The sequence below is a fragment of the Prionailurus bengalensis genome, chromosome B1, assembly GCF_016509475.1.
Source record: "Prionailurus bengalensis isolate Pbe53 chromosome B1, Fcat_Pben_1.1_paternal_pri, whole genome shotgun sequence".
NCBI lineage: Eukaryota > Metazoa > Chordata > Mammalia > Carnivora > Felidae > Prionailurus > Prionailurus bengalensis.
This window is the reverse complement of record NC_057344.1, coordinates 37,438,720-37,463,358: the sequence shown is the minus strand read 5'-3', so window position 1 is coordinate 37,463,358 and position 24,639 is coordinate 37,438,720. Positions and strand designations below refer to the sequence as shown.

The 24,639-nt window shown below is 40.6% G+C and overlaps 1 pseudogene; it reads right to left on the bottom strand.

Annotated features, from left to right (window-relative positions):
* Window positions 1-654: 654 nt before the first annotated feature.
* On the bottom strand, window positions 655-18,849 carry LOC122468687 (annotated as a pseudogene).
* Window positions 18,850-24,639: the final 5,790 nt, after the last annotated feature.

Below are 24,639 nucleotides of genomic sequence, written 5' to 3'. Positions count from 1 at the left end.
TCTCACTCCACAGTCTTCAATAGCATCTACAAGGGGCCTATTATCTGAGATTACACTTGACCTTCAGTTTATTTGGAAAGAAATTTTTTCTCAAAGATTTCAGCCATGCTGGAATCCCATTAATCTAGTGAGGCTGCAAATTCCTTAAGGGTATAGACACTCCCTAGTGTCTTGCTCCCCAATGCTCCATAAATATTAATGGAATAATCAAATGATTACTTCCTCTCTTCTTCATTTTTCTTAATATAATTTATTAAATTATAAAATATAAAATATAAAATATAATATAAATATATATATAAAATATATATATAAAATATATATAAATATATATAAAAATATATATATAAATATATATAAATATATATATATTTATATATATATAAATATATATAAATATATATAAATATATATAAATATATATATAAAATTTTTATATATATAAAAAATATATATAAAAATTATATATAAAATATAATTTATTAAAATAACTTCCTTTTCCCACTCGCTTCTGCCTATAAGTATTCCATTTTGTACATCTCCTAAGAGCTCCTTTCTTTTCCCTTCCCTTTTCTTATCTTTTCCTTTTTTTTAGAAACTGTTTATTTTCCATCAACCTTTATTCCATTCTATTTGTCTTTGTGGAAGAGAAACTTAAGACTGCTCAGTGGTTGTTCCTACCCATTCATTGGCCTGAGCAGGAAGAGCTGCAGGCCAGTCTTCAGTGGCAGGCTGAGTACACCAGTCTTCAGTAGGGAAATGCTTAATAGGCACAAAGGGCAACTGCATAACTTTAGATGAATCTGCAACCTTAGGTTGAAAACCAGTCAACTCAGGAGGTGGAGGAGTCCATTCACCCTAAAATTCCTCCTTGGTCACAGCATTTTCATCAGTGGCCTGTTCTTCCTTTTCAATCTCTTAATAACTCTGTAGAAGTAGAGTTCAGGCATGACCTCCCATGTAGGCTTTTGTGAAATGGTGCCATGCATTCATAGAACTTCCCTGGCCAGCCTCCACTATATCAGATCAACTGAGTTACCTTGTTGTTGCAAGGGATGGCAATGTCCACATAGTGCAGGTAGATAGGTTAAAAGATGCCTCTGTGAGAGGCTGGTGGTCAGCCCTAGGATCAGTAACTACAAGAAGTCTTGACTCCTGGAAGGCTAACCTGGGTCTGGTCGGTGAAGTTTCCAGGACCAGAGTGGCCAGCAAGAGGTATGGTTCCAGTAGCAGCAGCAAACGTCAGCACAGCTGTCTGGCCAGTATTCCTAGATGATATGATACTGACATCAGCTGGGTTTTCAGTGGCAAAACTGGCATGAGTGCCAAAAGAAGCTTCACACAGCTTCTCTTCATATTTAAAAAAAAATAATATATTGCCAAATTGGGTAACATAACAGTGTGTACAGTGTGCTCTTGGTTTTTGAGGTAGATTCCCATGGTTCATTGCTTACATACAAGAACAGTGTTCATCTCAACAAGTGCCCTCCTCAATGCCCATCACCCATTTTCCCCTCTCTGCCACCCCTCCATCAACCCTCAATTTATTCTCTGTACTTAAGACTCTCATAAGAGACTCCTTGCCTCCCTCCCTCTCTGTTTGTAACTATTTTTCCCCCTTCCTTCCCCACGTTCTTCTGTTAAGTTTCTCAAGATCACAATATGAGTGAAAACATATGACATCTGTCTTTCTCTGAATGACTTATTTCACTTAGCATAATACCTTCCAGTTCCATCCACATTGCTGCAAAGGGCATGATTTCATTCTTTCTCATTGCCAAGTAGTATTCCATTGTATATATAAGCCACATCTTCTCTATCCATTCATCAGTTGATGGACATTTATTTAGGCTTTTCCCATAATTTGGCTATTGTTGAAAGCACTGCTATAAACATTGGGGTACATGTGCCCCTGAGAATCAGCACTCCTGTATCCTTTGGATAAATTCCTAGTAGTGGTATTGCTGGGTTTTAAGGTAGTTCTATTTTTAATTTTTTGAGGAACCTCCACACTGTTTTCCAAAGCAACTGCACCAGTTTGCATTCCCACCAACAGTGCAAGAGGGTTCCCTTTTCTCCACATCCATTCCAGCATCTGTTGTTTCCTCAGTTGTTAATTTTAGCCACTCTGACCGGTGTCAGGTGGTATCTCGGTGTGGTTTTGATTTGCATTTCCCTGATGATGAGAGACGTTGAGCATCTTTTCATGTGTCTGGTGGCCATCTGGCTGTCTTCTTTGGAAAAGTGTCTATTCATGTCTTCTGCCCATTTCTTCACTGGATTATTTGTTTTTCAGGTGTTGAGTTTGGTAAGTTCTTTATAGATTTTGGATGCTAACTCTTTATCTGATATGCCATTTGCAAAAATCTTTTCCCATTCCATCAGTTGCCTTTCAGTTTTGCTGATTGTTCCCTTTGCAGTGCAGAAGCTTTTTACCTTGATGAAGTCCCTGTAGTTCATTTTTGCTTTTAATTCCCTTGCCTTTGGAGATGTGTCGAGCAAGACACAGTTGCTGCAGCTGAGGTCAAAGAGGCTGTTGCCTGTTTTCTCCTCTGGGGTTTTGATGGTTTCCTGTCTCACATTTAGGTCTTTCATCCATTTTGAGTTTATTTTTGTGTATGGTATAAGAAAGTGGTCTAGTTTCACTCTTCTCCATATTGCTGTCCAGTTCTCCCAGCACTATTTCCTAAAGACACTGTCTTTTTTCCATTGGATACTCTTTCCTGCTTTGTCAAAGATTAGTTGGTCATACATTTGTGGGTCCAATTCTGGGTTCTCTATTCTATTCCATTGGCCTATGTGTCTGTTTTTGTGCCAGTACCATACTGTCTTGACGATTACAACTTTGTAGTAGAGGCTAAAGTCTGGGATTGTGATGCCTCCTGCTTTGGCTTTCTATTTCAACATTACTTTGGCTATTCGGGATCTTTTGTGGTTCCATACAAGTTTTAGGATTGTTTGTTCTAGCTTTGAGAAGAATGCTGGTGCAAGTATTTTTTTTTAATTTTCTTTTTAAATTTACATCTAAATTATTTTTTTTTAAGACTTTTTTTTTCAACGTGTTTTTTTTTTAATTTTTTTTTTATTTTGGGGACAGAGAGAGACAGAGTATGAACGGGAGAGGGGCAGAGAGAGAGGGAGACACAGAATCGGAAGCAGGCTCCAGGCTCTGAGCCATCAGCCCAGAGCCCGACGCGGGGCTAGAACTCACGGACCGCAAGATCGTGACCTGGCTGAAGTCGGACGCTTAACCGACTGCGCCACCCAGGCGCCCCAATTTACATCTAAATTAGTTAACATATAGTGCAACAATGATTTCAGGAGTACATTCCTTAGTGCCCCTTACCCATTTAGCCCATCCTCCCTCCCACAATGCCTGCAGTAACCCTCAGTCTGTTCTCCATAATTATGAGTGTCTTATGTTTTGTCCCCCTCCGTTTTTTATATTATTTTTGTTTCCCTTCCCTTATGTTCATCTGTTCTGTGTCTTAAAGTCCTCACTGAGTGAAGTCATATGATATTTGTCTTTCTCTGACTAATTTCGCTTAGCATAATACCCTCCAGTTCCATCCACGTAGTTGCGAATGGCAAGATTTCATTGATTGCTGAGTAATACTCCATTGTGTATATATATATATATATATATATATATGCATATACAATGTATATATATATGTATATATATATATATTTATATATATATATATATATATATATATATATCCTTTTCTTTATCCATTCATCCATCGATGGACATTGGGCTCTTTCCATACTTTGGATATTGTTGATGGTGCTGCTATAAACATGGGGGTGCATGTGTCCCTTTGAAACAGCACACCTGTATCCCTTGGATAAATGCTTAGTAGTGCAATTGCTGGGTCATAGGGTAGTTCTATTTTCAGTTTTTTGAGGAACCTCCATACTGTTTTCCAGAGTGGCTGCACTAGCTTGCATTCCCACCAGCAATGCAACAGAGATCCTCTTTCTCTGCATCCTCACCAACATCTGTTGTCGCCTGAGTTGTTAACGTTAGCCATTGTGACAGGTGGAAGGTAGTATCTCATGGTGGTTTTGATTTGTATTTCCCTGATGATGAGTGATGTGGAGCATTTTTTTCATGTGTCGGTTGGCCATCTGGATGTCTTCTTTGGAGAAGTGTCTATTCATGTCTTTTGCCCATTTCTTCACTGGATTCTTTGTTTTTCAGGTGTTGAGTTTGATAAGTTCTTTGTAGATTTTGGATACTAACCCTTCATCTGACATGTCATTTGCAAATATCTTCTCCCATTTCGTTGGTTGCCTTTTAGTTTTGCTGAGTGTTTCCTTCGCTGTGCAGAAGCTTTTTATTTTGATGAGGTCCCAGTAGTTCATTTTTGCTTTTGTTTCCCTTGCCTCTGGAGACGTGTTGAGTAAGAAGTTGCTGCAGCCAAGATCAAAGAGGTTTTTGCCTGCTTTCTCCTCGAGGATTGTGATGGCTTCCTGTGTTACATTGAGGTCTTTCATCCACTTTGAGTTTATTTTTGTGTATGGTGTAAGAAAGTGGTCCAGGTTCCTTCTTCTGCGTGTCGCTGTCCAGTTTTCCCAGCACCACTTGCTGAAGAGACTGTTTTTATTCCATTGGATATTCTTTCCTGCTTTGTCAAAGATTAGTTGGCCGTAGGTTTGTGGGTCCATTTCTGGGTTCTCTGTTCTGTTCCATTGATCTGAGTGCCTGTTCTTGTGCCAGTACCATAGTGTCTCGATGGTTACAGCTTTGTGGTATAGCTTGAAGTCTGGGATTGTGATGCCTCCTGCTTTGGTTTTCTTTTTCAGGATTGCTTTGGCTCTTCGGGATCTTTTCTGGTTCCTTACAAATTTTAGGATTATTTGCTCTAGCTCTGTGAAGATGCTGGTGTTATTTTGATAGGGATTGCATTGAAAATGTAGATTGCTTTGGGTAGTATTGACATTTTAACAATATTTGTTCTTCCTATCCAGGAGCATGGAGTCTTTTTCCATTTTTTTGTGTCTTCTTCAATTTCTTTCATCTGCTTTCCATAGTTTTCAGTGTATAGATTTTTCACCTCTTTGGTTAGATTTATTCCTAGGTATTTTATGGTTTTTTTTGTGCAACTGTAAATGGGATTGATTCCTTGATTTCTCTTTCTGTCGCTTCATTGTTGGTGTATAGGAATGCAACCGATTTCTGTGCATTGATTTTATGTCCTGCAAATTTGCTGAATTCATGAATCAATTCTAGCAGTTTTTTTGTGGGATCTTTTGGGTTTTCCATGTAGAGTATCACGTCATCTGCAAACAGTGAACATTTGACCTCCTCCTGGCTGATTTGGATGCCTTTTATTTCTTTGTGTTTTCTGATTGCAGAGGCCAAGACTTCCAATACTATGTTGAATAACAGTGGCGAGAGTGGACATCCCTGTCTTGTTCCTGACCTTAGGGGGAAAGCTCTCAGTTTTTCCCCATTGAGGATGATATTAGCGTTGGGTCATTCATATAATGCTTTTATGATCTCGAGGTATGCTCCTTCTGTCCCTACTTTCTTGAAGGTTTTTATCAAGAAAGGATGCTGTATTTTGTCAAATGCTTTCTCTGCATCTATTGACAGGATCATATGGTTCTTGTCCTTTCTTTTATTGATGTGATGAATCACGTTAATTGTTTTGTGGATATTGAACCAGCCCTGCATCCCAGGTATAAATCCCACTTGGTCATGGTGAATAAATTTTTTAATGTATTGTTGGATCCGGTTGGCTAATGTCTCATTGAGGATTTTTGCATGCATGTTCATCAAGGAAATTGGTCTATAGTTCTCCTTTTTAGTGGGGTCTCTGTCTGGTTTTGGAATCAAGGTAATGCTGGCTTCACAGAAAGAGTTTGGAACTTTTCCTTCCATTTTTATTTTTTTGGAACAGCTTCAAGACAATAGGTGTTAACTCTTCCTTAAATGTTTGGTAGAATTCCCCTGGAAAGCCATCTGGCCCTGGACTCTTGTTTTTTGGGAGATTTTTGATTACTAATTCAATTTCCTTACTGGTTATGGGTCTGTTCAAATGTCCTATTTCTTCCTGTTTCAGTCTTGGTAGTGTATATGTTTCTGGAATTTGTCCATTTCTTCCAGATTGCCCATTTTATTGGCATATAATTGCTGATAATATTCTCTTATTATTGTTTTTATTTCTGTTGTGCTGGTTGTGATCTCTCCTCTCATTCTTGATTTTATGTATTTGAGCTTTTCCTTTTCCTTTTTGATCAAACTGGCTAGTGGTTTATCAATTTTGTTAATTCTTTCAAAGAACCAGCTTCTGGTTTCATTGATCTGTTCTACTGGTTTTGTTGTTGTTGTTGTTGCTGCTGTTGCTGTTGTTTTGGTTTAGATAGCATTAATTTCTTCTCTAATCTTTATTATTTCCTGTCTTCTTCTGGTTTTGGGTTTTATTTGCTGTTCTTTTTCCAGCTCCTTAAGGCGTAAGGTTAGGTTGTGTATCTGAGATTGGGATTGCATTGGATATGTAGATTGCTTTAGGTGGTATTGACATTTTAACAGTATTTATTCCTCCGATCCATGAGCATGGGATGTTTTTTCATTTCTTTGTGTCTTCAATTTCCTTCATAAGTTTTCTATAGTTTTCAGCATACAAATCTTTTACATCTTTGGTTAGGTTTATTCCTAGGTATTTTATGGTTCTTGGTGCAGTTGTAAATGGGATCAACTTCTTGATTTCTCTTTCTGTTGCTTCATTATTGGTGTATAGAAATGCAACCGATTTCTGTACATTGATTTTTGTGCCCTGCGACGTTGCTGAATTCATGTATCAGCTCTAGCAGCCTTTTGGTGGAGTCTTTCAGGTTTTCCATGTAGAGTATCATGCCATCTGCTAAAAGTAAAAGTTTGACTTCTTCTTTGTCAATTTTGAAGCCTTTTATTTCATTTTGTTGTCTGATTGCTGATGCTAGGACTTCCAACACTATGTTAAACAACAGTGGTGCAAGTGGACACCCATGTTGTGTTCCTGATCTCAGGGGGAAAGCTCTCAGTTTTTCCCCATTGAGGATAGTATTAGCTGTGGGCTTTTCATATATGGCTTTTATGATGTTTAGGTATGTTCCTTCTATCCCAACTTTCTTGAAGGTTTTTATTAAGAAGGATGCTGTATTTTGTCAAATGCTTTTTCTGCATCTATTGACAGGATCATATGGTTTTTATCCTTTCTTCTATTAATGTGATATATCACATTGATTGATTTGCAAATATTGAACCAGCCCTGCAGCCAAGGAATCAATCCCACTTGATCATGGTGAATAATTCTTCTTACATGCTGCTGAATTCGATGTGCTAGTATCTTGTTGAGAATTTTTGCATCCATGTTCATCAGGGATATTGCCCTGTAATTCTCCTTTTTTGTGGGGTCTCTGTCTGGTTTGGGAATCTAGGTAATGCTGGCTTCATAGAATGAGTCCGGAAGCTTTCCTTCCATTTCTATTCTTTGGAACAGCTTGAGAAGGATAGGTATTAACTCTGCTTTAAATGTCTAGTAGAATTCCCCTGGGAAGCCATCTAGCCCAGGACTTTTATTTGTTGGGAGATTTTTGACAACTGATTCAATTTCTTCACTAGTTATGGGTCTGTTCAAATTTTCTATTTCTTCCTGTTTGAGTTCTGGTAGTGTGTGGGTGTCTAGGAATCTGTCCATTTCTTCCACGTTGTCCAGTTTGTTGCCATATGATTTTTTATGGTATTCTCTGGTAATTGTTTTTATTGCTGAGGGATTGATTGTGCTAAGTCCAATTTCGCAATTTTATCCATTTGTGTCCTCTTTCTTTTCTTTTTGAGGAGTCTGGCTAGGGGGTTATCAATTTTGTTTATTTTTTCAAAAAAACAGCTTTAAGTTTCATTGATCTGTTCTACTGGTTTTGTTTTTGTTTTTGGATTCTATATTGTTTACTTCTGCTCTGATCTTTATTATTTCTCTTCTTCTGTTGGCCTTGGTGTTTCTTTGCTGTTCTTCTTCTAGTTCTTTTAGGTGTGCGGTTAGAGTTTGGATTTGGGATTTTTTCTTGTTTCTTGAGGTAGGCCTGGATTGCAATGTATTTTCCTCTTAGGACTGCCTTTGCTGCATCCCAAAGGGTTTGGACTGTTGCCCAATATGTTGTCCATATTTATTTCCATATATTTTTTAATACTTCTTTAATTGCCTGGTTGACCCGTTCATTCTTTCGTAAGATGTTCTTTAACCTCCATGCTTTTGGAGGTTTTCCAAACTTTTTCCTGTGGTTCATATCAAGTTTCATAGCATTGTGATGTGACAATGTGCATGGTATGATCTCAATGCTTTTATATTTATTGAGGGCTGTTTTGTGACCCAGTATGTGATCTATCTTGGAGAATGTTCCATGTGCACTCAAGAGGAATGTGTATTCTGCTACTTTTGGATGAAAAGTTCTGAATATATCTGTCAGGTCCATCTGGCCCAGTGCATCATTCAGGGTCATTGTTTCTTTATTGATTTTCTGCCTAGATGATCTGTCCGTTGTTGTAAATGGAGTATTAAAGCCCCCTGCAATTACCACATTCTTATCAATAACATTGCTTATGTTTGTGATTAATTATCTTATACATTTGGGTGCTGCCAAATTGGGTGTATAAGCATTTATAATTGTTAGCTCTTCTTGATGGCTAGAACCTGTAAATATGATATAATGCCCTTCCTCATCTCTTGTAACAGCCTTTAGTTTAAATTCTAGTTTGTCTGATATAAGTATGGCTACTCCACTTTCTTTTGACTTCCAGTAGCATGATAGATGGTTCTCCATCCCCTCACTTTCAATCTGAAGGTGTCCTCGGCTCTAAAATGGGTCTCTTGTAGACAGCAAATAGATGGGTCTTGTTTGTTGTTGTTGTTGTTGTTGTTGTTGTTGTTGTGTGTGTGTTTTATCCATTCCAATACCCTGTGTCTTCATTGGAGCATTTAGTCCATTTACATTCAGTGTTATTATTGAAAGATATGGATTTAGTGTCATTGTGTTATCTGTAGGTTTCATGCTTGTTGTGATGTCTCTGGTCCTTCATGGTCTTTGCAACATTCCATTCACAGAGTCCCCCCTTAGGATCTCTTGTAGCGGTGGTTTAGTGGTGATGAATTCCTTCAGTTTTTGTTTGTCTGGGGAAACCTTTACCTCTCCTTCTATTCTGAATGACAGCCTTGCTGGATAAAGGATTCTTTATTTTTCCTAGGCTGCATATTTTTCCTATTTATCACATTGAATATTTCCTACCACTCCCTTCTGGTCTGCCAAGTTTCAGTAGATAGGTCTGCTACTACCCTCATGTGTCTACCCTTGTAGGTTAAGGGCCATTTGTCCCTCGCTGCTTTCAGAATTCTCTTTATCTTTGTATTTTGCCAGTTGCACCCTGATATGTCGTGCAGAAGATCGATTCAAGTTAGGTCTGAAGGGAGTTCTCTGCCCCTCCTAGATTTCAATGTCTGTTTCCCTCCCAAGATTGGGAAAATTCTCACTATGACTTGTTCAAGTACACCTTCTGCCCCTTTCTCTCTCTTTTTCTTCTTCTCCTGGAACTCCTATGATATGGATATTATTATGTTTCATTGAATCACTTAGTTCTCTAATTCTCCCCTCAGGGTCTAGAATTTTGTCATCTCTCTTTTTCCCAGCTTCATCTTTTCCCATCATTTTGTCTTCTACTTCATTTATTCTCCCCTCTGCCTCTTCGGTCCTCAATGCCACCGCCTCTAGTTTATTTTGCACCTCATTTACAACATTTTTAATTCATCATGACTAGTTTTTAGTTCCTTGATCTCTGCAGCAATAGATTCTCTGTTGTCTTCCATGCTTTTTTCAAGCCCAGAGATTAATCTTATGACTATTATTCTAAATTATTGATCATTATATTGTTTATATCTGTTTTAGCCAATTCTTTAGCTTTCATTTTTTTTCCTGGAATTTCTTTTGAGGAGAATTCTTCCGTTTCATCATTTTGGCTAGTTTTCTATCCCTTATGTGTTTTAAAAGCTTGTTATGTGTCCTGCACTCGTGAGCACTACTATATTAAAGGGGTCATACACTGTCCAGGGTCTGGCCCCTCAGGGGGTATTTTTTGGAGTGCATTACTTGCTGTCTGTTGTTGTGACTCTGGTTGCTTTGTCTCCCTACTCATAGTGATGTTTTGGACCCTCCATCCAGTGTGGTTTGATTTGTTTGTTGAAGTGGCTCCAGAAAAAAAAAAGAAAACTAAACTAAACTAAACTAAAACAGCAACAACAGCAAAAAAAAAAAAAAAAAAAAAAAAAAAAACAACGGGGTGGGGGCAGTGTTGGTGGAAGAGGCCTTATCCCATACAAAGGCAGGGAAAAAGAAAAGAAAATTGACCAGGCAGAGAAACTCTCTGGTCTCTCTCTCTCTCTCTCTCTCTCAGAAAGATAGAAGGAGATATAGAACAGGTATAAGGAGAATAGATTAAATATGTCTGCTTAAATAAACCAATAACCAGAATAACCAGACTAGAGGAGGAATAAATAAGAAGGAAATATATATATATATATATATATATATATATATATATATATATGTGTGTGTGTGTATAATAACAATTGTCCAAGAATTAAATCAGGAAATGCAAAAACACTGGGTGCTTTGGAACGGGTGGAAGCACAGGTCTGGAGGAGAGACTGTCTGGTTAGTCTGTGTCAATCCTGCTCCAGTAGATATGCAGTTACCAGGTACGGAGGGGCATGGGTTTGTGTAAGTAGGTTTCACTTCCACTGTGGGTCTGCTGTCTATTCCCTGAAACTGCACCTTCTTGGTGATCAGGAGAAAGATGGTGACACCCCAGTCTCTCCTCCACCAACCGGGTATTCCAAGCCACTCTTTTCAGGCTTTCCTTGCATTGCCATAGGCACAAACGAGGCAGTTTGTCTGGCTCCACCAACTCTCATTCCTCTTTGGTTGCTTGGTTCAGATTTAATCCCCAATGTCTTAAAGGGTTTTGCTCTGTGCTCCCCATTTCTGGGGAACTGCTGCTCAGCGTTGCTGATATATGGCCTGTGGCTGACAAGTGCAGTCAGTCTTTGTTCTTTGAATGGTTATATACCTTATTCCCACAGCACTCCAGGGTGGGGATTGCTTTCTCCCACTGTAAACTGTGCCTCTCAACTTGTTACAGAGCCCAGGGCTGGATCCCCTCCTCCCCAGGTGCGTGAGCATGGCAGCCATCCTTAGTCTGGAGACAGTCTTGCAGTTAGAGTTTGGATTTTTCTCTTTCCCAATCCATGGTGTTTTTCTTGTCCAGATACAGTCTTGTACTTCCCCAGCCTCTCTTTCTCTTCCCTTTGTCTCTCCACCAAATGGGATCCCTCCCAACTGTGCCTATGCATTTTTCTCTCCCAGTTCACAATAATGTACCTATGGCCTGCAAGGTTGTTCCTGTGGGTGCCTGGAGACATCTCTGTCACTTTTCAGCCCAGACTCTTGGAATTCAAAGTCCTCTGGCCTCAACACTGCTGTGTTTGAGGGACAAGGGAACTCCAGGTCCCCCTACTTCTCTGCCATATTGGATCTCCACTTCCTCTCTTCTTAAAAATAAGTAATTTACCATGGTGTTAAATTCAAGAGGTATATGAGGATACTTAGTGTAAAGCTTCCTTCCAATCCCCATTTCTAAACTATCACATTGTTCTCCCTAGAAGCAACCAATGTTAACAGTTTATTGTGCATCCTTCCAAGATATTTTATGCTTCTGCAAGCAAATACATATAACTATTCTTTTTCCTCATGTTACATATGTAGTAGCTGGCCATACAAGTGCTCTGTACTTTACTTTTTGAGACTTTTTTTTTTTTTTTGCTTAGAAATCCATCTTGGTGTGGTGATTTTAAAGATACATCCACAGATTCTTTGATACTTTCTTCAAGAGGTGGACTCCTCTCCTCTTGGCCATGGGTGGAATTGGTGGCTTGTTTCTAGTGCATAGAAAATCAGCAGAAGTGATGAGGTGTCATTTCTGAAATTAGGTAATAAACAAACTACCCCTTCAGTTTTGGGAGCTATATTTTGTATCACTTATTTCACGAAGCCAGCTGTCATGTCTTGGGGATACTCAAGCAGCCTAGGAGAGGTCTGTGAGGGGAGCAGCTGAGGCTGGCCCACAACTGTGTGAGTGAGAACATTGCTGACAGTAACAGACCAGACCCATGAGCAGATCTTCCATCCTCCTTAGTCAGGTCTTGACCCCAACCCCAGCCCCAGCCATTAGCTTGCTTCCAGATTCATGGGAGACCCTGAGCCAGAACCACCCACTTAAGCTGTTCCCAAATTCCTGCCCATGGAAACCAAGAGATAGTAAATGCTGCTTTGAGCCAACAAATTTGTTGTGCAGCAATTGATAACTCGCTTGGAGATCTTCTAATATGACTTACATAGAGGGTATATCTTTTCTTTTTACAGCTATTTTGTATTCCATTGTCTAACTACAGCATTGTTTATGCTCTCCAGGTCCTTATATATGGGCGTCTCAGCTATGTCCAAACCTGCGTTCTTCAAATCTTGCTGTGATGAAAAACATGATATGTATGTTATTCCACATATGTGGGAGTACATCTGTAGGATAAATTCCTAGAACTGGAAAAGCCATTTCAAAGGGTTCATGTTTTTTCTTATTTTCATAAGTCCTGCCAAGTTGCTTTCCATTGAGGTTGCACCAACTTATACCTCTATCGGTAGATTAAAGGGCTACTCTGCCCACACCATCACCATCTTCTGTAAGCCTTGTGGAACAGAGCACGTAGGAGAGACTTAATATGCTTGGTAATTGAATAATATCTTCCACATCTCAAAAGGAAATGAACCAAAATACCCTTTATTTGTTTAGGATCTCAGAGGTTCTCTGGTCTTACCCAGCAAATTCAGTCTTTGCAGTGAGCAATAATAGTAGTGAAAGCAGCTGTGGATAGTGGCAACAGCCTTATGTAGAAAAAAGTAAAATAAAATAAAACTATACCAAGCCTAGTCTCTTTCAGTTCCTGCTTACAGTAAGAAGGGAAATACCCAGGGGCCTGAAAATCCTATGCTGCAGAGATGCAAAGGGAGATCTGTAGTTTGCAGGTTCTGATGACCTTCAGTCCCTGTGGGGAGTGTGGGAGGGCGCTGCTGGCAGCCTCTGAACCTGGTGAGGGGCTGGGCCTTCAAAAGCCTTTGCTACAGCTTTTCTCTCTAAGTGGAGCTACTGCCAGGGGCTCCCACAGCAGGAGGTGCTGTATCCTGGTGGCAGGAGTGTGCCTGTTAAGCCAGCTCAGAGCTGATTGAAGCAGTGAGGTGTTGTCTGTCGAAGGCTCCTGCTTCTTCTGGCTTCTGGCCACTGGGTATGGTAGTCTTCTTCCAACAGTACAAAGACTTTCTTTTCCTTGGTCAAGGAAGGTGGAAGAAGAAAAAGAAGAAAATATTAGCCTCCTAAATTCTAAGGAGGAGAAAACTTCAGTGGTACAGTGTTATCAAGAAAGCAGGAATTCTGTGACTTCTGACACCTAGTATCCAACTGGAAATGAATGGCTCTGTATATGAGACTTTTTCATATACTCACTCATTTAACCAACCAGTATTTACTTGACTCCTACTATGTGCAATGCACTTGTTAAGTCCAAATCTCCAGCTCCTTCAAGGTCTTTCCCCACTGAAAACCCAGGATCTCTACCCATTGCTAGATGTCAAGGACAATCCTCCATGCACTCTCCTATTTATTTACAAAAAAAATTTTAAGGTTCATTTTTGAGAGAAAGACACAGAGTACAAGTGGGGGAGAGGTAGAGAGAGGAGACACAGAATCCAAAGCAGGCTCCAGGCTTTGAGCTGTCAGCACAGAGCCTAATGTGGGGCTTGAACCCACAAATCATGAGATCATGAACTGGGCCAGTCGGACACTTAACCAACTAAGCTACCCAGACACCCCATGTACTCTCCTATTTAAAGGAACTCCCCACCACACCACACTCCACTCCTGTTCCCTATTGCACTTAGAACAAGTCTTAGCTCTTCCACCTGCCACAAGGGCCTTGAATGTTCTGATTCACAGCTCTCTTCCCAGCTTTCTGTCTTGTCTTGAAATCTTCAATCTAGCCACATTGAACCTACATTCTGATTTGTTCATTCATGTACTCAATCATTTATTCATTCATTTTTTATCATGTACAGGTTCTGTGTTAAGTGCTACCTACACGTGTATCTGTGAAAAAGGTGGTGGATTCTTGCACTCAGGAGACAGACTTCTGGTTTTGAAGGAAGGTTGTAAGTGAGCAAGTAAGTACCCAAAGCAGGTTGTGATAATGCATTGAAGGGAATAAGTAGGATGATGAATAGAGAAGAGTGAGTAAAGGCTGGCCAGGGAACGTCTTTCCAAATACATGACACAAGTTGAGGCCTGAGGCCTAGAAGGAGGCAGCTATACTTAAAATCTTTGGGACTTCCTTTCTAGGAAAGGGGAAAGCTTGGGCAAAGGCAACACCTTGTGTTTTTAACCCTAGGGCTTCATTCATTGCTGTGTTTTTCTCTGGCACCCTTCTAAGGCCAAATCCTGCTCATGCCACATAGATGCCTCTTCCTTCAGGAAGCCTTCTCTAATTACCAATCTGAGTGAGCTGCTTCTCCTCTTACTCAACTTGCAGACCATGCTTCCCCTCACCCTAGGTGATGCTTATTACACTGAAAGTACTTGCCCTTTTACTTACTAAATTCTGTACTAGCCAGAACCATGTTTGACTTGGTTGCTATTGGTCCTGGTTGTGGGTTGAATTGTGTTTTCAAACAGTCCTAACTCCTGGCATCTGTGAATGTGTCCTTATTCAGAAACACAGTCTCTTTCTTTTTCTTTCTTTCTTTCTTTCTTTCTTTCTAATTTTTCAAGTGTTTATTTATTTACTTTAGAGAGAGACAGAGAGAGTGTGCGTGGGAGGGGTAGAGAGAGAGACAGATAGAATCTCAAGCAGGCTTGGTGCTGTCAGTGTAGCGCCAGACATGGGGCTTGAATTCACAAATCATGGGATCATGACCTGAGCTGAAATCAAGATTTGGGTGTTCAATCGACTGAGCCACTCAGGCACCCCTGGAAACAGAGTCTTTCAGATGAAGTTGGTTAAGATGAGGTCATCCTGGATGAAAGTGGGCCATAAATTCAATGACTTGTCCTTCTAAGGAGTGAGAGGTTAGGAGATAGGGACACACAGCAGGAAGAGGGTCCTGTGAAGATGGTGGCAGTGACCAGACTGATGTAACTGCAGGCCAGCCAGTGCCAGGGATAGCTGGGAGCCAGGAAACTAGGATTGGGTAGAGTCACATTCTTTCTCTAGGAGACTGACTGTATAAAAGAAACGTTCTCCCCTGGAGTCTTTATGGGATTGTGACCCTGCCAACACCTTGGCCTCAGACTTCCAGGCTCCAGAACTGTGAGAGAACATTTTTTCTGCTGTTTAAGACATCCCACCTGTGGTAATTTGTTATGGAAGCTACAAGAAATGTATATAGAGTGCCAGACTCCAGGAGGGTTCTTAGTACAGCATACAGCTTGGTTGGATGCATGAACACCTAAACTATGCTACCACTTCCTGTGTCCTGTATGTGAACTCTGTGTCCCCTGTGTCCAGCCAGGGACCCTCTTAGAGCACAGGCTGCTGGGCAGGAAGAGATCACATGCCTGCATCATGTTTTCATATGGGGAATCCTTCCTGGCATTTCTCAAGGAGATTCATTTTTTTCTTAATCCTAAATCCTGAGAAAAATCAGTTGAAAGTCATGAAAATAGGAGAAAGTCTTATAAGTCTCTTAGGAAAATTAAAGCTTCCAATTTACATACATACCTTGAAGCTCTGAAGGAGTCCACTAAGATTGGGTCGAAAGCAGTAGCAGGAAACACTAAGGTACAGAACTGAGGTCTTAAGGAGGATACTCTGATAGCTGGGACAGGAATAGGGAAGAGAGATGGGGTCACAGTCTGATCAAGCTGTCTTGTTTATAGTCATTGCCAAGTTAAAGGTGTGCTTATGACCCTGTCTACTGCTAAGGGTGAGTCACTCACACAAATAAAGTACATATTATTAAGTATATATGTGTAGGATACTGTACAGATACTTTGAAAGATGTCTGAAGAAATAAGTTTGGGGTGCCTGGGTGGCCCAGTCGGTTAAGCGTCCGACTTCGTCTCAGGTCATGATCTCACGGTGGGTGAGTTCGAGCCCCGCGTCGGGCTCTGTGCTGACAGCTCAGAGCCTGGAGCCTGTTTCAGGTTCTGTGTCTCCCTCTCTCTCTCTGACCCTCCCTCACTCATTCTCTGTCTCTCTCTGTCTCAAAAATAAATAAACGTTAAAAAAAAGAAATAATAAGTTTGGGAGATAAAATAAGTCCTTAAATTGACAATTTGACATACAATTCTGTGTGATGCTGTCAATCTGATTGGGAGACCGGGATTCTGTGATATTTGAATACCACCAAAAATGTTCTCTTGTGTTTTCTGGAGTTTGAATATTCTCTATAGGCTGCAGTCCTTTGTAAATATAACTAAACTAAATTTTCATTGTTTACTAAATAGCTTTCTTAAGATACATATTCATAATAATAAAGTGTATGAAGAATATTGGAAGTATTTTAAAAATAATATGATTTGGGGAATTCTGATTTCTGGCTTCCAATCTAGAAGATTATTATGTTAGGAATTTAGAAACACTAAAGTTACACCTTAGAAATTATTGCCACACCTCAAATAATTGCTGGCTGAATCTCAAAGTCTTCACAGTCTCAATCTCATTCTTGGGGCTGAAAGTGAAACCATGGAGGGGCCCTGGTCTGCTTTCCCAAGTGGGAACCCAGCTGCTCTGAGCCAGGTCTGTGTGACCTTAAGCAAACCATGTTACTTCTTTTTTTAAAAATAGATTTTAAATGTTTTCTCTCTTTTTTTCTAGTCTCTCTCTCTATATATATATAGCCTATATATATATATATATATATATAGTCTATATGTATGTATATATATATATATATATATGAAATTTATTGTCAAATTGGTTTCCATACAACACCCAGTGCTCATCCCAACAGGTGCCCTCCTCAATACCCATCACCCACCCTCCCATCCCTCCCTCCCACTGCCCATCAACCCTCAGTTTATTCTCAGTTTTTAAGAGTCTCTTATGGTTTAGGTTTCTCAAAAAATTAAAAGCAAACCATGTTACTTCTGCAGGCTGCTTCTTCATCCCCATTGTTGTGCACTGCATGGCTAGTTAGATGATCTCATTGGTTACTCCAGCCCCTATAATCTATAATTTAATCTGTCTGCTTTAGGCTGCATTTTTAAGTGAAAATATTTTGTAACCTATATCCAACTCAATTGGCTATGGGCAGGCTTTCCTTTGTGTCCAAAGAGTATCATTTAAGGAAGATCTCTTTGCTGTTTGACACCATGAAAATCCCTTGCTTCATCCTCATCACAACTTTGTGAGGGAAGTTTTATTATCCTATTTTACAGATAAGAAAGCTGAGACTCAGAGAATTCATGTATTGTGCTCAAGGTCAGACAGCTGGCAAGTGGCAGATCAAGGGGAAGCACGTTGGGAGGGGTCCTGGGAAATGACCTCTGGGCTTGTGCAGAAATGGGCTACTCTGAGAGCCCTGTTCCTGCTCTGTTTGTATTTCTTTCCATCTGTGCAGAAGAAGACTTGTGGAGAGCTTTATGGATAAGAGGGAATGTTACATCATGGGGGAAAGGCAGGCTATTCCAGTATTGCCAAAATCTTGGTTTCAGTGCTGAAAAGAGAAGAAAAATTCAGTGCAGATTAAGGTACGTGGTGGGAGTGTGGATTGCTGTGTCTTTTCTCTACCCCACAGGGGCTTAGTGAGGGAACCCTGTGCATGGGGGACTGTGTCAGGCCCCCAGGAAAGAAGTTGATCAAGTTCATGTCTCCCTTATGAGCCCTGTGGTGTGATTGGGAGAGGCAGGGGAGGACACATTTCTCTGGCCATGCAGAGTATGGCTGTAGGGCACTGGTAAGCTAGAAGGAATTGCCTCTTTCACTCTTGTGCCTCAGTGTCCCCTTTTGCAAAATGGAAGGGGTGGTTCTGGACCACATGGGGAATGTGTTCCTAATTTGCATGTCCCAGTTTGTATGATGAAAATAAAGCTATGTTTATACTGTCAGATTAAAAAGTTCTAATGCCATAAATTTTATGTTATAGAACAGATGGACATAATATTTACAGGGAAGTGATATGTGCTAACTTAGGTTGAATTAACTGGAAACAGACCTTGAGACAAAGAAAGGCATCTAGAGGGATTTTAGGAGATACACCATAAGAAAAGCAGGACAACTAGATTAGGCAGTGGGAAAACTGATCAGCAATACTGTTAGGATTGAGGTTTTAGCTGATCCCAGAGAGAGCTCTGGAGCTGAGCCAGAACTTCAGAGTTGTCCCCAAATGAGGCAAGGGTACAGTGGCAATGCCCTCACCAGTCCCTGGCTATGGGCTGCTTCTTGGGAGCAGGAGTGACCTTGGATGAGCCAATTCCTTGCAACCAAGGGTGATTCCCAGGCAGGGATGCAGCTACGGCAGCAGAGGATGGATGTTAGGAGAAAAGGGGATCCGGAGAGACAGCAGCAGTGTCCACTACAGTCCAACTTTTGGGTCACTCAGATCTACTTATTTATATCTTATCCAGAAAGAGGTCCTTCAATATTCTGATTGCTCTCATTTTCTAGAAATTTACAGGCAGAGGATTTGTGGGACAAACCATACCTCCTACTGCTACAGTTGATCTTGAAGTCATAACTGATACTCACCATCTCCATACTCTGTCACCATTCTAAATTCTCCTTACCTTGGCTGACACTATTCTAAGTCTGGTGGGGTGAGCTAGATCCTTATTCCTGAGGGGTGAGCCACTTGTTACTATGCTCTTATTAGGACATGGCTACTATATCTGTCAATTTAAGGTTGAAATGGGGGACATGAGTACTAAGAAATACCTCAGGGGATCAACTTAGTGCCAAAGATACTCTTTTTGTCCCCATTGTCTAGCAGCAACCCCATCTTCTATTGTAGGATTTCTTTCCATGCCTGTTGGTCTTTTAGCATGAGGTACCCAAAGTCACTGCTAGCAGTGGTAGCTTAAAGTTTAATGAACTCTTATTGAGAACCCACATCAAAGCACTCTGCCTCTGAGAGAACCAGGATGTCTAGACCTACAGAGCCTAAGGTTGTAAGATTGAGAGTATAGCTTCCCCAAGTGGGATATGGGTTGATGGTGGGCCCATTCCTACTTTCCACACTTTAGTTTTCTGACTCATGTATTCTACATATAGGAGACACAGGAGTACCATACAATGGTCATTAATTTAGGATCCATACTGTGTGCAATGGTACCATCTTCAAGTTGACATCTCAGTTGCTTCTTTAAGAGGTCATTCCACCACTCTATGAAGCTTGTGACTCTTGAGGGTGGTAGAACCAGGGGATCCCATGGTCAAATATCCATGGCCACTGCAGCACTATTTTTGTTTTTATGTGGGGTGTGTGTGTGTGTGTGTCTTTTGTTTGCTTTTGTTTTTGTTTTTATCATAAAGTGGGCCTCTTGTCCTAAGGCAATGTTAGTTAGGCTTTTAAGTCAGCTCCTGAAATCTTTAAGTCCTTACATAGTTGTGGTGGCAAGACTTTGCATATAAAAGGCAAACCCATGGGGTGCCTGGGTGGCTCAGTCAGTGGGCCTCCAACTTCAGCTTGGTCAGTTGGCTCTGTGCTGACAGCTCAGAGCCTGGAGCCTGCTTTGGATTCTGTCTCCCTCTCTTTCTGCCCCTCTCCTACTTATGCTCTCTCTCTCTCTCTCAAAAATAAACATTTTTAAAAAAGAAAAAGAAAAAGAAGAAAGAAAAGACAAGCCCATACTGGATTATGTGTTGATATTAATTAGATAGAATCATTGCTCCTTTTAGGGTGAAAGGCAACAGGGTAGTCAACTTGCTATCATGTGCCTAATTCATCTTCTTAAGAAATGGTGCCAAATATGAGGCTTAGCTTTAATTTATTTCACTGGTAGGTAGGATATTCAGTGGCAGCAGTAGCTAGATCATCTTTGGTGAACGGAAGCACATCCTGATGGATCCGTGAATAGCTTCTATCCCTTCTACCATTACTCCACTCATGCCCATCATAATCAGCACTAGAGTGTCCCATAACAAATACCAGTGGATGTCAAATGATCAAGTCATTCTGTCCACTTGACTGTTTAGTGTCTCTTCCATTGTGGGTACCCTCTGGTAGCTATAGTATGCCATAGTAAAATCTTCATACTTTATATTCATTCCTATTTGCTCATCTAAATGAGCTTCCTGAGCCCTTGTTCCCAATCTTTCCATCTTTCTCCTTTCAGAACTCTGGTCCAACTGGCCAGTCCAATAAAAGATGCCCTAAGTCTATGAATATTTTACTTTGGGCCATTTATTTCTCCAAAAGAAAAAAAAAAAGGGAAGGTCAGATGCACTGCCCAAAGCCCAGAGAATTGTAATGATTTCTCCTCATTGCTCTCTCTCTGTCTTAAAGATTATTTATTAGAGAAAGACAGAGAGAAAGAGAGGGCAATCTCTTAAAGATTATTTATTAGAGAGAGAGAGAGTGAGTGAGCAAGTATGGGAGGGGCAGAGAGAGAGGGAGAGAGAGAATTCCAAACGGGCTCCATGCTGATAGCATGGGGCTCAATCCCATGACCTTGGGATCATGACATGAGCCAAAATCAAGAGTTGGAAACTTAACCAACTGAGAGATCCAGGTGCCCCTCATTGCTCTCTTTTAATGACACTCCTGATGAGGCTATAGTGTAATAGCTGTCCATTTTCAGCTTACATTGACATACCAAGATAATCTGTCTATACATTAAGCTTTTTCTCCTCCATTAATGGGTGTAAGGGAACCACCACCCCCACCCTTGGACATGCTAGCCCCAGCAATAGGTGTGAGCTATGGGAGGGAAGCACCAGTGCAATAATGGTAGGTGACATGGAGATTGCGATTACCTTCTTACATAGTTTACTAGCAGATTGTGCTCATGCCCAATCCCAGAAGTACCTCTCCCAGCTTACAAAGAGTTGATGTTGGCTTGGCCTGATTTTATGATTTGGTAGATATGACAGAGCCTGGCTCATGATGGGCCATGGTGCCCATACTCACATAGTCCATATTTATTATGGCCTCATGGCAAGCTAGGTCCTGCCTTTTAAATGGTATCTCTGTTTCAAATGGCATAGTCTTGCTCTAAAATCTTAAGGGTCACATTGTGATTCTTATTGGAGCTTGCCATTGGATTTACTTGATGTTTCTTTTCCAAACACAGAAATGTATAATATCACAAGGTCTGCAGGTTGTATGGTCAAGTGACAAGACTACTTGTTTCACAGACTAGACAGGATAAAGAGCCTTCTCTAGGCCTCATTTAAAGCTGGCAGCCTTTCATGTGACCTGGTAAGTAGGTCAGAGCAGTTTTCCAAGTGTAGAATATGCTGCCTCCAGAATCTAAAGAAATCAAAAAGCATTGTGCTCCTTTCTTAGTAGTGGGAGGTGTAAAATGCAATAGTTATGTATTGATTTGGGGGAATGTCCTTCTATGCCCCAGACCATTGAACACTAAAAACTTCACTGCTATGGCAAGACCCTGAAATTTGTAGAGTTCATCTATACCCTCTGAGGTATATGTGCTTTACCAAGAACCCCGACATATCTTCCCTTTATTACTTACTTGGTCTAATTAGTATGATGCCACAAAGACTAATTTAGTAGTCTCTGGAATATACAGATGTTTCAGTTCTTTTTGGTAGAGGGAAGGTGAATTAACAATGCCCTCAGACAAGACCATAAATATATACTGTGGTTTGTAAATGCATGCTGCTTTTGATCCTCCTTGAAAAAGAGAGGGGAAAGAATGAATTTGTCAGAGTAATATCTGCATATCATATCCTGGAGACTGTGTTAATATGCTCTAACGAGGTACCACATCTGGCATGGTAGCTATAATTGAGGCTGCTTTTTTGGTTACTGGCAGTAGTCTATTATCATCCACCATGATCTATCTGGTTTTTGAGATCCTAGCATCTCCATTGCTATCAGGGAGCCCAGTTCTGTAATAACATCTCCTACTGTCAACTCCCACTTGAAAGAGGACAGACACCATTGAGCATCTTAATGATCATTGTGTCACTTTCCCAGCATATTCCTTATCACTTTGGTACATGAAGTATCCTCTTAGCTTGCCATGGAACATAGTCAGCTGGTAGTTTTTTGCCTATGTCCACCCTATCATCCCTACTTTTCTGACACTTTGGACCCATCTTACATCATCTGACAGGGAAGTTTTGGTATATTTATTTAGTGTGGGCCATTGTTTTTTTCCAAGCTTTCCAGAGTCAATCTGGCAGTTTATTAGTATCTTCTCCTAAGATTCTTTCAAGAGTGTTAAACTCTGTATTATGAGGCAATATTAATATAATTGCAAGCTGAGACATTCCCTTTTATCCAACTTTGTTCCTCCCTTGACTCATCACCCTTAGGAGCTAGTCCAATCCACTCCCAACTCCTGTTTATTAGCTCCTCTCTTCCCTTAGCTGACCTTGTTGGCTGTGTCATGATTTGATCATGATTTTGACCATGATTCCTATTGGCCTTATTAACAGAAAGGCAGATTGGAGCAGGGATCCTGAGGGCAGCCAGTAAAGTCTTGTGAGATACATGACTCATTTGAGGCCTCTAACTGATATTCATATGGGTTGGGTGGAGTGCTCACTATCTTCTATCATGGGGAATAGGCCACCTCTTCAGATTCAGGTTTGGGAGAGGTGGGGAGTTCAAAATTCTCAACTATATTAATCTGGGACATTGTATGTCTCAAAGTCCTACTCCTTTTCTGTTATGGCCTTGACCTTGGTGTTACAGACCTACAAGGTAAGAATGCTACCTCCACTGAAGCTCTGCTGCTCTTACATGATTAAGTCCTGAACCTAGTCCTCCATGCTGATGGCCTTTTGCCTCAGCAGTTTAAAATGTTCTTTAATGCTGCCAAGGAAATCCTGTTTTCATATTTTGCCTTGAATCGTCAACAAATGACCATGAATCTGATTCATCTGTCTTCAGTGAGTGAATCAGTGATACAGCACATCCACCAATTCCATGGTTGTTGTAGTTAATATTTCCCTACGTGCCTCTCCATTGCCAGAGACATTACTCCCACCACTGCATCACCTTCCACTGGTGTCCTAACACATTTAACTTTGGTAAGCATTTTGCAATTGCACTGTGACAGCACATCAGAGACTATCCATATTATACCAACCACCAGCTATAGTGTCCACATCTCCAGCTGGCCAGAGGGTAATCACCTCCAAACTCCCATTTTATAGTGCAGTTTCCAGGATCACTCCTGGTACTACTTGGCTTAGATTGAGTTCCCTGGAAACAGACTATGAGATAGAAAATTTAATCCAGGGTTTATTGAAAAATGCTCTTGGGAGAAACACCTGTACAAAAAAAAAAACATGAGGAAGGCAAGATTTTTTTTTAAATATGAAATTTATTGTCAAATTGGTTTCCATACAACACCCAGTGCTCATTCCAACAGGTGCCCTCCTCAATACCCATCACCCACCCTTCCCTCCCTCCCACCCTCCCATCAACCCTCAGTTTATTCTCAGTTTTTAAGAGTCTCTTATGTTTTGGTTCCCTCCCTCTCTAACTTCTTTTCTTTTTTCCTTCCTCTCCCCCATGGTCTTCTGTTAAGTTTCTCAGGATCCACACAAGTGTGAAAACATATGGCATCTGTCTTTCTCTGCATGACTTATTTCACTTAGCATCACACTCTCCAGTTCCATCCACATTGCTACAAAAAGCCATATTTCATTCTTTCTCATTGCCATGTAGTATTCCATTGTGTATATAAACCACAATTTCTTTATCCATTCATCAGTTGATGGACATTTAGGCTCTTTCCATAATTTGGCTATTGTTGAAAGTGCTGCTATAAACATTGGGGTACAAGTGCTCCTATGCATCAGCACTCCTGTATCCCTTGGGTCAATTCCTAGCAGTGTTATTGCTGGGTCACAGGGTAGATCTATTTCTAATTTTCTGAGGAACCTCCACACTGTTTTCCAGAGCGGCTGCACCAGTTTGCATTTCCACCAACAGTGCAAGAGGGTTCCCATTTCTCCACATCCTCGCCGGCATCTATAGCCTCCTGATTTTTTCATTTTAGCCACTCTGACTGGCGTGAGGTGGTATCTGAGTGTGGTTTTGATTTGTATTTCCCTGATGAGGAGTGACGTTGAGCACTTTTCATGTGCCTGTTGGCCATTTGGATGTCTTCTTTAGAGAAGTGTCTATTCATGTTTTCTGCCCATTTCTTCACTGGATTATTTGTTTTTCAGGTGTGGAATTTGTTGAGCTCTTTATAGATTTTGGATATTAGCCCTTTGTCCGATATGTGATTTGCAAATATCTCTTCCCATTCCATTGGTTGCCTTTTAGTTTTGTTGGTTGTTTCCTTGGAAGTGCAGAAGCCTTTTACCTTCATGAGGTCCCAATAGTTCATTTCTGCTTTTAATTTCCTTGCTTTTG